The sequence below is a fragment of the Aethalodelphis obliquidens genome, unplaced genomic scaffold (genome assembly GCF_003676395.1).
Source record: "Aethalodelphis obliquidens isolate GAN/ISIS:26980383/991018 unplaced genomic scaffold, ASM367639v1 scaffold10, whole genome shotgun sequence".
Classification (NCBI taxonomy): Eukaryota; Metazoa; Chordata; class Mammalia; order Artiodactyla; family Delphinidae; genus Aethalodelphis; species Aethalodelphis obliquidens.
The window spans coordinates 41925144-41937332 of NW_020837954.1; the positions used below are offsets into that span (position 1 = coordinate 41925144).

The following is a 12189-nucleotide window of genomic DNA, read 5'->3' on the forward strand; positions in this document are numbered from 1 at the left end:
GCATGTGGGATCTTCCCAGACCGAGGCACGAACCCGTGTCCCCTGCATCGGCAGGCAGACTCTCAACCACTGCGCCACCAGGGAAGCCCTGCCTTCTTTTTATAGATGAGGAAACTGAGGCTCAGAAGAAGGACGTGTTCAAGGACACAGCTAGTAAGATGGCAGAGCTTCCCTCACCCCAGAACTGGCAGCTCCGAGGCCGGGCTTTTCCCAACACCCCGAAGCCTCTGCAGGATGAACTCTCCTGCAGGGAGGGGCAGAAAGGAGCCAGCAGCTCGAAGCGGGATTCGCAATCCTGTTCCCTCCCCATAGCCTAGACACGACCCATGCATGGGTCCTATCCCAACCATCCTATCCTGCAGGAGAAAGGAAAGCTCTACTGCACGGCGGTGAGGCTGCTATTTCCTGTCCTCAAATATGAGGGAGACAGGGGTCCTAGAGCCTGCAAGCTACAAAGGTAGGTAGGACCACCCCTAAGAAACAGTCATACAGCAACCACGGCAGGGGCAGTTCCGAGCCAGACCTCCTGGTGCCAGGGAGCGGGGCTCCAAGAAGGCCTGGCAGGGAAGGGTGCTGAGATCAGAAGACATGTCACATCTGGAACGAAGCCCAAGGCACCCCGGACCCCTTCTTCCCCCCAACACACAATCCCTGCTCAGCGAGCAGCAGCCAGCCCCACGAGGGCTCCGAGCAGCTGCGGACTCCCTGGAGAGGAAGCAGTTTCCTCCTGCAGAGGAGACTGCCACCACCCAGCCAGACAGCATCACACGGCCCCTTCCTCTCTCACCCAGTCTCTCCAGGGACCAGACACCCGAGAAGCAGAGGGAGAGCGCCATAGCCTAAAACCTCGCCTTCCTGCAGAGTCCTCCCCCCAGGCCTGGCAGCTGGTAACGTCTCTCCCACTTAGAGGGCACAACAATGACACAGCTGACATTTAGTGACACTTACCAAGCACTTTGTATGATTATCACATTTACTCTTCACAACAAGAGGTAGATTTTTTTTTTTTTTTTTGGCTGTGTTGGGTCTTCGTTGCTGCACGCCGGCTTTCTCTAGTTGCAGGGAGCGGGGGCTACTCTTCGTTGAGGTGCACAGGCTTCTCATTGCGGTAGCTTCTCGTTGTGGAGCACAGGCTCTAGGCGCGCAGGCTTCAGTAGTCGTGGAGCACAGGCTTAGTTGCTCCACGGCATGTGGGATCTTCCCGGAGCAGGGCTCGAACCCGTGTCCCCCGCATTGGCAGGTGGATTCTTAACCACTGCGCCATCAGGGAAGCCCTAAGAGCTAGATTTTGATCCCCCATTTTAGAGATGGAAAAACTGAGGCTCAGGAATGTTAAGTAACTCAGCTGGCAAAGAACAGGCCTCAAACCCCAAACCAGGAGTTCCCTAACCAAATTCCAAATTCTTTCCACTTTCTCTTTCTCTCACTGAGCATCCACTAAGTACAGGGCACTAGACCAGTGACTACTAGAACGAGAGAGGGCCCAGCTCTCAGGAAGCCATGGCCAAACTGACAGATAACTACACACCCCACCAGTGAGACACAGACTGAGCACCCAGGGGAACGATACACAGATCCCTGCAGGGGGCAGGTAGGCGGCACATGGTGGAGGTCCATTCCAGACAGCAGGCAGCAACCAGTTTGCTCTGCGGTGTGAGCGTATTTGGGGGCCTGACTTGAGATAGTGGTCGACTGTGGGTAGAGCAGGGAGCAGGAGAGGAGAGCCTGCTCTGTTAGCAAGAAATAGACCTTTTCTCCAAAGGCAGCTAGGAAGCGTTGCATTAGTCTCTGGAACTCCCCGGCCAGCAATCGTTCACAGGCTAACCCTCTGGGAGAGAAATGGCCTGAGGCAGAAAGAACTGGGGGGGTGGGGGACAAAAAAGCGAATGGGGAGAGTGGGGCCAGTTGGCTCTGGGGTCCCCGTTCCACCCCAGGGCACCCAGAAGACTACAGCCCCCTTCCCCAGATCTGCAGCAGGAGAAGGGATAGGAACCTGGCCCAAAAAGGCCCTTCTTCACCGGGAGATGCCGGAGCTTCACACTAGCTCAGCAACTCCAAACCTCCCTAGAGCTGTGCTGCAGCCAGCCCTGGACACGGTACACAAAGGAGACCCAGCTGGCCATCCCGCCCACCTGCCCACCTCTGCCGACAGCTACCACAGCAGACCAGCAGGCCAGGGACCCAGCCCTGGGGGAAAAGGAAGGAGGGCGGGGGTGGGGGGGGAGGAGGGCAGGTGCCCAGGGTGCTGTGCTGACCTATCAACCCTGCCACAGGTGCTCAAAGAGCCTGAGAGTCGCAAACAGTAAATACATAAAATTTAGCAATTCCATTTCTGGGTATATACAGAAAAGAAATGAAAGCAAGGACTTGAATATTTGCACACCCATGTTCACAGCAGCGTGATTCACGATAGCCAAAAGGTGGAAGCAACCCAAACGCTCATCAGCAGATGCACGGGTAAACAAGATAAGGCATGTACATGCAACGGAATATTAGTCAGCCTTAAAGAGGAAGGAAATGTTGACACACACCACAGCGGGGATGAACATTACAGACTTTATGCTGAGTGAAGTAAGCCAGACATGAAAGGACAAATGCTCTCTGACTTCACTTTAATGAGGTCTCTACAGCAGTCAAGTTCACAGAGAAGAAAGCAGAATGGTGGGGGCCAGGGGCTGGGGGAGGAACAATGGGGAGCTACTGTTTGATGGGTACAGAGTTTCAGTTTTGCAAAATGAAAAAGTTCTGGAGATGGATGGTGGTGACGGTTACACAACAACATGAATGTAACTATTGCCACTGAACTGTCCACTTAAAGGTGGTCAGAATGGTAAATGTTATGTTATGTATATTTTACCACAATTAAATAATATATAAATTAAATACAAAATCTTACGTGTGGCATAGAAGCATAACCATGTCACCTGTGGGGAATTGTTTTTTTTTTTGTTTTTTGGGTTTTTTTTTTTAACATGAGCATGTCTTACTTTCATAATAAAACCAAAAAAGAGATTGAGACTTATAAGGCAAAAACATTTCTAATCACGACGCATGGGGGGGGTTAACAACTCCCAGTTCTTAGAATGGGACAATGCTGTCACCGGACTCCTCCCCTTACTGCCACCACCAGCCTGCCCTGCAGAGGACCACAAGAAACGCCCTCCCAAAGGCAGTAAGGCAGACTTGGGGTGGGGGACAGTGGTACTGTTGCCCGGCCCTCCTCCACCCTTCATGAGACCAGCAGGAGGGGAGTGCCGCTGACCCAGGGCTAGAGGCGGTGAGAGGGTTGGGGGCCCCTCCCTGGGCTCTGACTCCAGGGTGACTCCAGCTCTTGTTTCCCCGCAAGGAAATGAGCCCGCCCGCCCTTTTCCCCCTTCTAGGACAGCACAAGGGAATGACGTGGCCCATCCCTGCATGCCCCGGCCTCTCCCCAGTCGGCTCTGGTGAAACCACCCTCCGCAGTGGGGAGCAAGCTAGAGCGAAGAGGGTGGCAGATGAAATGGCTCATCCGCCCGACTGAGGAAGACGGGGGATGGGGAGGACAGCGGACCCTCAACTCCCTGCACGAACACACCAGGCTCGGGCTCCAGTCCTGTGTTCCCACTGACCAGCCATGTGGCCTTGCCTCAGTTTCCTTACCTGTAACTTGCAGGGGATGGACCCTTTGCTATCGAAGGCTCCTTTCGGCTCTGAAACTCTAGACTTCCCTGAAAGCTGGGTGATGTGCCGGAACTGAGCCAGGGCTGGAGAAGACAAGACCCAGCCTTGGAACAGGACAGCTTCCGAACAGATGCTCAGAAGGAAGCACAATGATTCTAACTGGAACACCAGCACCTCCACCCTCAGGCCAAGCCACCCACTCATCCATTCATTGAATTTTTTCGGAGCTCTTCTTCCCCTGAGCCAGGGACCATGCCGGGGCTGGAAAACGGCGGTGAGTCAGCCAGCCTTTGAGGCGCTCACAGCCTTGTGAATGTTGCCACCAAATTTCAAGACTGGCCATCACGAGCTCTGTCCCCAAAGCCGGCCCTTTGAGGAAGCAGAGCCTGGAAGAGTAACAGCAGGCAGAAGGGGAAGCCATACGGGGCCCTGAAAAGAGCACTGAACCAAACTGGGAGTCAGGAAAGTCTGGTTCGAATCCCGAGTCTACTGCCGACTCTGACCTTGGACAAGCTTCTTCAGCTCTCTGGGCCTCCAGTTCCTTATCTGTCAAGAAGGGACTGGATGTGGTCTTTGCAGGACCTTCCAGCTCTGACAACCTGGGCCTCCTGGACGCAAGCCCTCAATCCCGGAATCACGGCCGGGAGGCCTGCGGGAGCCAGCAGCACTGCTGACCCATCCGGGACCCTCAGACGCCAGACAAGCCAGGCTGACAGCCGGCCAACTCTGCGAACTCTGCAGCTCTGCCTGCAAAGCCCAGCTGCTGGAAGCAAATGCCTGCTTTAACCTCAGGGGTAAAATGGATGTGGAAGTTTTCTCAAAGTTGGAACCATTTATCTTGGGATGGGGTCGGAGGACCCGAAGGAAGCTCTGTGCATTCCCTGTGCCCCACTGCCTAGTACGGGAAAGTGGAGCCCCTCTCGCCCCATCTCTGCCGGATTTGAACCATAAACACAGCCCTTTTCTGAAGGGAAGGACTTAACACAAACCAGATGCAGTAGGGACTTTCCCCCACCCCCTCCTGGCCCTAAAATTAAACATTCAGTGTCCCTTCTGCCAAAATTCACTTGAAGGCCAAGCCTTAAGGAGCCAGCACCTCCGGTTCTCACCCTCACACGCTCTCAATCACACTCCCTCTTAAACAAAATGTCAAGGTCTCCAAATGGAAAATGGGGATGGGCGGCCTCCCAGCAGTGCCCAGCACCCCTGCAGGCCAGGGAAAGATCTAAAAGGAGAGATCACTGGGGAAGGAACACTGATCCCCCACTGCCAACCCAAAAGGAACCAAAGGGCAGCCTCCCAGGAGTGGATCCTGAGCAGGGGATTTGCCCCTGGGGAGGGCACGCGTGGGGCTTGCAGACGGGGCACAGCCAACACGCCGGGAGCGGGCCTGTGCAACAGCCCTGTCCCAGGGGACTCCGGAGATTACTGGAAGAGTTCGCTTCCTGGACTTCAGTTCCCAGTCTCTAGAAATGGGGTGAATCACAGGCATTTATTTAAATAACTCTGATCTCAGTCAAAGCGGCGAGGACCTGGATAGAACCCATCTCAGGAGAACTGGACTCTTCTTGCTGGGTTTTGCAGGCTTCCCAGCTGCCAGGCTGGTTGCTCCCTGGTCCTACAGATCCTTCCAACTCCCGGCTGAAGGCCCAGACCATCCACCCACCTGCCCCCTCCGCTCCCCACAGTCCCTGGCCGTGCTAGGGCCAAGCCTCAGCACCCAGCACTAATCAGCTTGCCCAGCACATCGTGTCTCCCCAGGGAGAAGAAACCTCCCCCTGAGCTCTCAGGCTCAGGGGACCATGTCTTACCCCCTCTGTGTGCTCCACGGGGCTCAGCAGTGCACAGCACACACCAAAGTGCTCAGAACGGACAGTCAGATCTCACTGAGCTGCCATTCCTCAAGAAAAAGGACAGGTGATAGCAGAAAAACATCTGAAGCAGGATGTTGCCTCAGATAGCAATTCTCTGACTTGCTATAAAATTTGAGTACTATTTTTTTTAAGTATTTAATCCTACAACTTCAACACAGCCATTTTCACTTTTGTACGTAATCTTCCTGTTTACGTGGGTTTTACAGTTGCAACCGATTATAATGCTCCATAAAGTTCTCCTACTTTCAACCGTCTGTTGAACATTTCATTCCTGTGTAATCTTCCTAAATGTCATTTAAAGGCTGAAAATATGCTCCACCACTATCACGTGTCAGGACGGTTTGTAAAATTCCTCCCCTGACGTTAGTGAGACACAGAAGCCTTCCTTCTGCTCCTATGGAGAGCAGAGAATATTCTGAAGCATTACTTTGTTTTAGTTGGACAGTTTCCTCAGGACACTATCCTGGGGGTAGAATTATCCAGCCCAAGGGTAAGAACATTTCCATAGTTTTTGCTACATAAACGAACCAGATGCTAACCCAGGCTGCACCAATCCTCAAGGCCTTCAGAAAAGAGCGCAAGCATTTATTCGACTAGAAACTTGCCCTGATCGGATTTTATTTTTACCTTTTTAAAGTTAAGTTGGACTGACTGGAAGAGTTCATCTTCTCTGGGCCTCCAGGTTCAGCGCTCTGGAGATCCTTTTTCTAAAATCTCACCCCCTCTATACCCATCCTTCTTGTAACCCTAGTCCACTCTGACAACAGCAGACCTGTTGTGGCTCCCTTGACGGCTTCCCTACCAGACTCAATGCCCTCCCATTTCTGAGGCCCCTGATCCACTTCTACGCCATGACCTCCACAGCGCCACATCTCCCCTGCAGAACTGCCACTAGGCAGAGAGGCTGCCAGAGGGTTTCTGGACCTAGAACTCCCGAGAGGACCCCTAGTGGTGTGGAGTCATTGGGGAATTGCCTGTTGAGCTCAGTCCTACAGGCCTTCTAGCTTCCTGCTGCTGGGACCCCTGTCTCAAGGGGGCAGTTTGAGCCCGTGCCAGCAGAACACACTGCTGCTGGCAGACCCTCAGGCTGAAACAATCCAGGGCCATAACTGAGGAGGCGTTCACACAGTCTAGGGCCAACCCAAACTCCTCTTGTCACGCTGTCTGGATGAAAGCTAGAACCCAGACAACAGCCCACAGTCAGGATTTGGCTCAACTGAGCGTAGAGGACCAGAGGTCACTAAGGTGGGACAGGGAGAGGAGCCAGGCGAGGCAGGATACACAACACTGGAAAGCCCTCCCTCCACAGGAAACCAAACAACAGAGCGGGCAGGTCACTGCAGGACACAGATGTTTGTGCTCAGTGGCGAGGCGGGCCCTCAGCAGGCCCGGAGGGACTGGAGGGCAGGATGGGCCGCCTGATACAGACACCCCTCCGCATGCCCGGGATGAGAAAAGTGGCTTCCACCGTTATCACTGCAATACTGCTTCAACACAGCCTTGCAGACAGTCGACGGGCCCACCTGCTCCAAAGCCAAAAACAATCACAGTCAGAGAAGCAAGAGGAGATTTGCTTTCCTTTCCTCTATTCATATTCCCCCTCTGGGTCTGGGGTCCAAAAGAGATGCTTGGCTCACATCTTGGAGAGCCAGTGAATTTGCGGTCTAAGCCTAACAAAGGAGACGAAGCATCAGCAGGATGTCCCAGAGGAGGAGTGAATGGGAATGAAGGAGTTGAGTTTGTTTAGCTGAACTCCTGCCGTTCAGACTGAAGCAACAATATTCCCAGGTAATCCTTCGCAGAGGTCTCTAGTGTTACCTAAAAATTAAGGCGGGAGCTTGCTAGAAATGCAGATTCCTGGGCTCTGAGCCCAGTGTACTTGGTTCAGCCGGTCTAGGCAAGGCCCAGGAAGCTACAGTTTTTACATGAACTCTAGATGGTCCGTGGACCACCCTTTAAGGATTACAGCCTTGGAGTGAAACTCTCCACTTGGGTGGCAGAGGGTGGATGTGCCCTCGGGAACCAGGATGCCTACAGGGAAGCCGTGGTCACCTGGAGCCGGTGGTCATTTAATAAGGTGTAAGGAGGAGGCCCTTAATTGCTACTTGCCTCCGCTCCTCACAGCAAAGAAACCTCTCCTTCACAGAGCAAAAGCACAAGTCACTGCCTCCTCAGGAGTCCCTCTCTCCCTCCAATTACCATGAATTGTAATTGGACCCGCCTTGACAGTTCATGTGGTTTCCTGGGTGGGGAGAGGCAAAGAGGGTAGAGTGTCTCACAAACCAGACAGAATTAATCAATCCCAGCCTTTCCACATGGCCGCAAGCTGGAGCGCCTTACAAGGCTCCAACAGGGAGCTCTTTACCCAAACAACCAGAACAGTAGCTGAGACATTCTGATGGCTTCCCCCTTCAGGGCCCCCAAGGAAATGTCCCAACACGCAGATTCTCTGTGGTGAATCCCATCGTTCCAAAGTTCTGATCATCCACAGCCCCCGGACCTTGGAAAACTGTCCCCAACTGTGTCAGATGGGCTGGCCATAGGACAGACAGCACTAGGGACATCAAGCCTCCTCTAGGTGCACCTCCTAGAGCCCTGAGAGTCCCACACGTGGGTAACTCTAAGATGCCATCATTTAAGCATCGCTTCTTCCTCCCCCAAGAGACATCTATGAGCCTCCAGCTACGGTCCCTGCCCAAATCCCACCCAACTCAAGGGGACGGCCAGAGTTGTAGGGAAAAGGAAGCTCCTGTGCACCACCTCCTCCATACTGAAAATAACAAACCAGCCAGGTGTGTCCTACTGTACGCACTGCACCAGGCACCCCCCGTATAATCACCCATTTTGGCATTTGAAGCCACCTAAGAAATCATTAGTCAGCTCTTAGAGCTCTTAGGGACTGAGGCCTCCGTGCCTACTTGAAGTCAAGTCATATCATGAACAGACCTTCTTCGTCCTCTCACTCCAGCATCTGGGAAATTCAGAGCAGATGCGTAACTGCTTGGGTGACAGAAGTATCACTGTGGGTTGGAGGTGTCAGCAAGCCTCAGCCCAGCACCGGCACCCTAACCAAGAGTTCAGCAAGGGCCCATCCAGATCAGGAAGTGGTCTCCCCTGCCTGGAGGCTTCCTCTTGAAGACAAGCGGTAGAAGGAGAGGGTCACCTGGACCACGGGATGCTCGGTTCAGAGAAGTGAGAACCAGCACAGAGATGACAGGCGTAGGTTCTCACTTACGACTCGTCCTACTTCCCTTCAATTTCACCCAATACCCTGGCTCTTCTGACAAGCCTCACAGACAGACAGGAACTTGGGGAATGCGGTCAGGAGCCAGGGCTGGGCAGAATTTTCTCAGACACAGATTCTTCTTTTTTTTTTTTTTTTTCCTGCGCTGGGTCTTCATTGCTGCACGCGGGCTTTCTCTAGTTGTGGTGATCGGGGGCTACTCTTGCTGTGGAGCACGGGCTTTAGGTGTACTGGCTTCAGTAGTTGTGGCTCGCAGACTCTAGAGCCCAAGCTCAGTAGTTGTGGCACAGGGGCTTAGCAGCTCCACGGCATGTGGGGTCTTCCCGGCCCAGGGCCAGAAGCCATGGCCCTTGCATTGGCAGGCAGATTCTTAACCACTACGCCACCAGGGAAGCCCTCAGATTCTACCTCTTGACCGCCTGTCCCACCAGCACTCATCAGCCACCCCCGGCCCTTAGATCTCACCTGGTATGCGGTAGCTACTGAGGACTCTGCTAAGTTGCCACTAGGTGATAATATTTCACACTTTCCATCCAAATATCTAAACCCTGAGTTTCCAAGCCAACTTCTTATGTATCTAGCACTAGATGAAAATGTTATGAAGGTCTTTAGAACCTTAGAAATGTAAGTCCACAGCCAGACAGGCCAATGGCTGAAAAGATATTTTGGGTCAGAGGAAAATCTAGGGACAGCCTAGGGACAGCCATTAAAGGAGGGACTGTCCCAGCTCAAACTCAAACATTAAAGGAGGGACTGTCCCAGCTCAAACTCCTGCCTGACGAGAGGCAACAGGTTCACCACAGCAGACCATCAAAAGACACACCTCCATGCTCTCAGGTGGTAGAACTTCAGGCAATCCTTATTTTCTTCTTTGTATTTTGCTGTATTTTCCAAATCTGTCACAATAAAAATTACTTTCCTTTTTAATTAGTTTTAAAAAAATAGGTTGAGTGTGCAATCTATAAAAATTTTAAATCGCTATGTTGTACACCTGAAACTAATATAATATTGTAAATCAACTGTACTTCAATAAAAAATAGGTTGTGTGTTGCTGGTGACACACTATGCTAGTCTGCCTTTTATTTTTTTTTAATTTTTATTAGTCTGCCTTGTAAAGGCAACTGATTAATATGTAAAAGGACGTATAGAAACGATCATCTCCTGTGACTGATTAACTCAGCTCGTAGATATTATCCTAAAATGCAGGAAAATGTCCACATGAAAGGAATATTTATAGAGGAATTATCTATGAGAGCTCAAAACTGGAAACCATGGGGCTTCCCTGGTGGTGCAGTGGTTAAGAATCCTCCTGCCAATGCAGGGGACATGGGTTTGAGCCCTGGACCGGGAAGATCCCACATGCCATGGCACGACTAAGCCCGTGCGCCACAACTACTGAGCCTGCGCTCTGGAGCCCGCAAGCCACAACTACTGAAGCCCGCGCGCCTAGAGCCCGTGCTCCGCAACAAGAGAAGCCACTGCAGTGAGAAGCCCATGCACAGCAATGAAGACCCAACACAGCCAAAAATAAATAATTAATTAATTTTTTTAAAAAAAAACTGGAAACCATGAAAATGTCCAATAATGGGAGAATTAAGAGGAGAAGTATGGCTGAGGAGTGGGGCAGCCAGTAGAGGTCCACGCCCAGGCCCAGGCCCAGGCCCAGCCCCGACTGGACGGCCTCGTCCCTCCTCTGTGGCAAAGAGCCTGGGGCCAGGAGCACCTTGTTGAGATGCACAGCAGACCCCCAAGTGCTTCCAGAGGACAGCTCTGGCCTTGACAGTTTTCCTGTGAAGAGGTGATATAGGCCAAACTCTCATTTTCCTAAGGAAATAGCAGCTTTGGCCCCCATGTGCCAGCACTGAAAGCAAAAGTTCTCATTTCAGTAAAGGCCTCAGAAAACCTCTGAACACAGGAGTCCACACAGACCATCCTCCGGCTCCTGTCAGACAACTGCATATAAGTCTCCAGGAAACGCTGACAAGCATCTCCAAGGACTGGGGCCTCGCTCAGGCTGCACCTCCAGAAACAGTAGAATAAGATTTCATTCTTCAGCTCCCCACAGAAATGCCTTCACACCAATGTGATTTAACATCATGCCTTTGGCTCTACTGGGGTTGATTTAAGAACCAATATACAAAAAAGGTCTCTATGTTCCATGAAACTAACACTGATGGCATCATCCACCACACTGCTCTCCTAAAATGGAAGAGCCCTGAGTGTTCAGTGCTTACACAGAGAGGCAAAGCGTCTCTTTCCAATGAACTGGTACACTTCCCTTTACTAGGAAATAACAGATGTGAATTCTAATTTCTTGTTTTGTTTTGGCTGCCGGGAAGCTCAAAACTAGGGTCAGTGCTGACTTACAAAAACAAACCTTTTCTTTTTTTTAACATTCATTTATTTAGCCGCATCGGGTCCTAGCTGCGGCGCGCAGGCTCTAGAGCGCATAGGCTTGGTTGCCCCATGGCATGTGGGATCTTAGTTCCCCGACCAGGGATCAAACCTGCGTTCCCTGCATTGGAAGGCGGATTCTTAACCACTGGACCACCGGGGAAGTCCCAAGACAAACCTCTTCTAACACTATTTTCTCAATTAGCTCACCCCACCACCATCACCCTGACAAAGCTCTGGGTCGTCTAACTTTAATTTAAAACTCTGTTTTACATGAGGCTTTTTTTTTTTTTTTTTTTGGCGGTACGTGGGCCTCTCACTGCTGTGGCCTCACCCCTTGCAGAGCACAGGCTCCGGACGCTCAGGCTCAGCAGCCATGGCTCACGGGCCCAGCCGCTCCGCGGCATGTGGGATCTTCCCGGGCCGGGGCACGAACCCGTGTCCCCCGCACTGGCAGGCGGACTCTCAACCACTGCGCCACCAGGGAAGCCCTACATGAGCCTTTTAACATGTCTCCTCAAACGTTTTTTGGAAAGAGACAGGAAAATACAAATAAATATTTATTCATGAAAAAATCCCTACACTTTCTCCAGGGAAGGAACATAAAGGCTATGAGGCTATATAAGAAAAAACATCTTTGATAAAATGCCAAGTGGGGAAATATAAAAGCAAACTAAATTGCAGATCCACTGTGGTTACCACTATCAAAATAATAAAAGCATGAGGGTAAAAAAAAATAGGTTTTTGAAAATATAAGTAGTTGTGTTTAGGTGAAAGGGTTAAAACTTAAAACGGTCATTTCCTCAAACCTCCAAAGTTGTTTATCTTCTCAAAAGGAAACAGAGGCCCATGTTGGTGAAACAAGTAGCCAAGCCAGAAACTAGAAAAGCAGAGTTGCCCTGGCCTGTCCAATGTCATCCCCAGTCTGCCACACCAGGAGGGAGAGAACAGGTTAGGGCCTTCATCTGGCTCCTTAGGGACTGGAACCCAGGGGATGATGGTCTATGATTTCATAGG

General features: G+C 51.7%; 1 protein-coding gene across 5 annotated transcripts in view; it reads right to left on the bottom strand.

Moving 5' to 3' along the window:
* Positions 1-12189, bottom strand: part of ACTN1 (actinin alpha 1) — a 95960-nt gene that overhangs the window by 63159 nt on the left and 20612 nt on the right. The window contains exon 2 of one of the 5 annotated variants that reach the window (XM_027111600.1): positions 3640-3743. The exons of the other annotated variants lie outside the window; for them this stretch is intronic. The gene's annotated coding sequence lies outside the window, so the exon portion shown is untranslated. The remainder of the gene's footprint in view (positions 1-3639; positions 3744-12189) is intronic. 5 annotated transcript variants of the gene reach the window in all.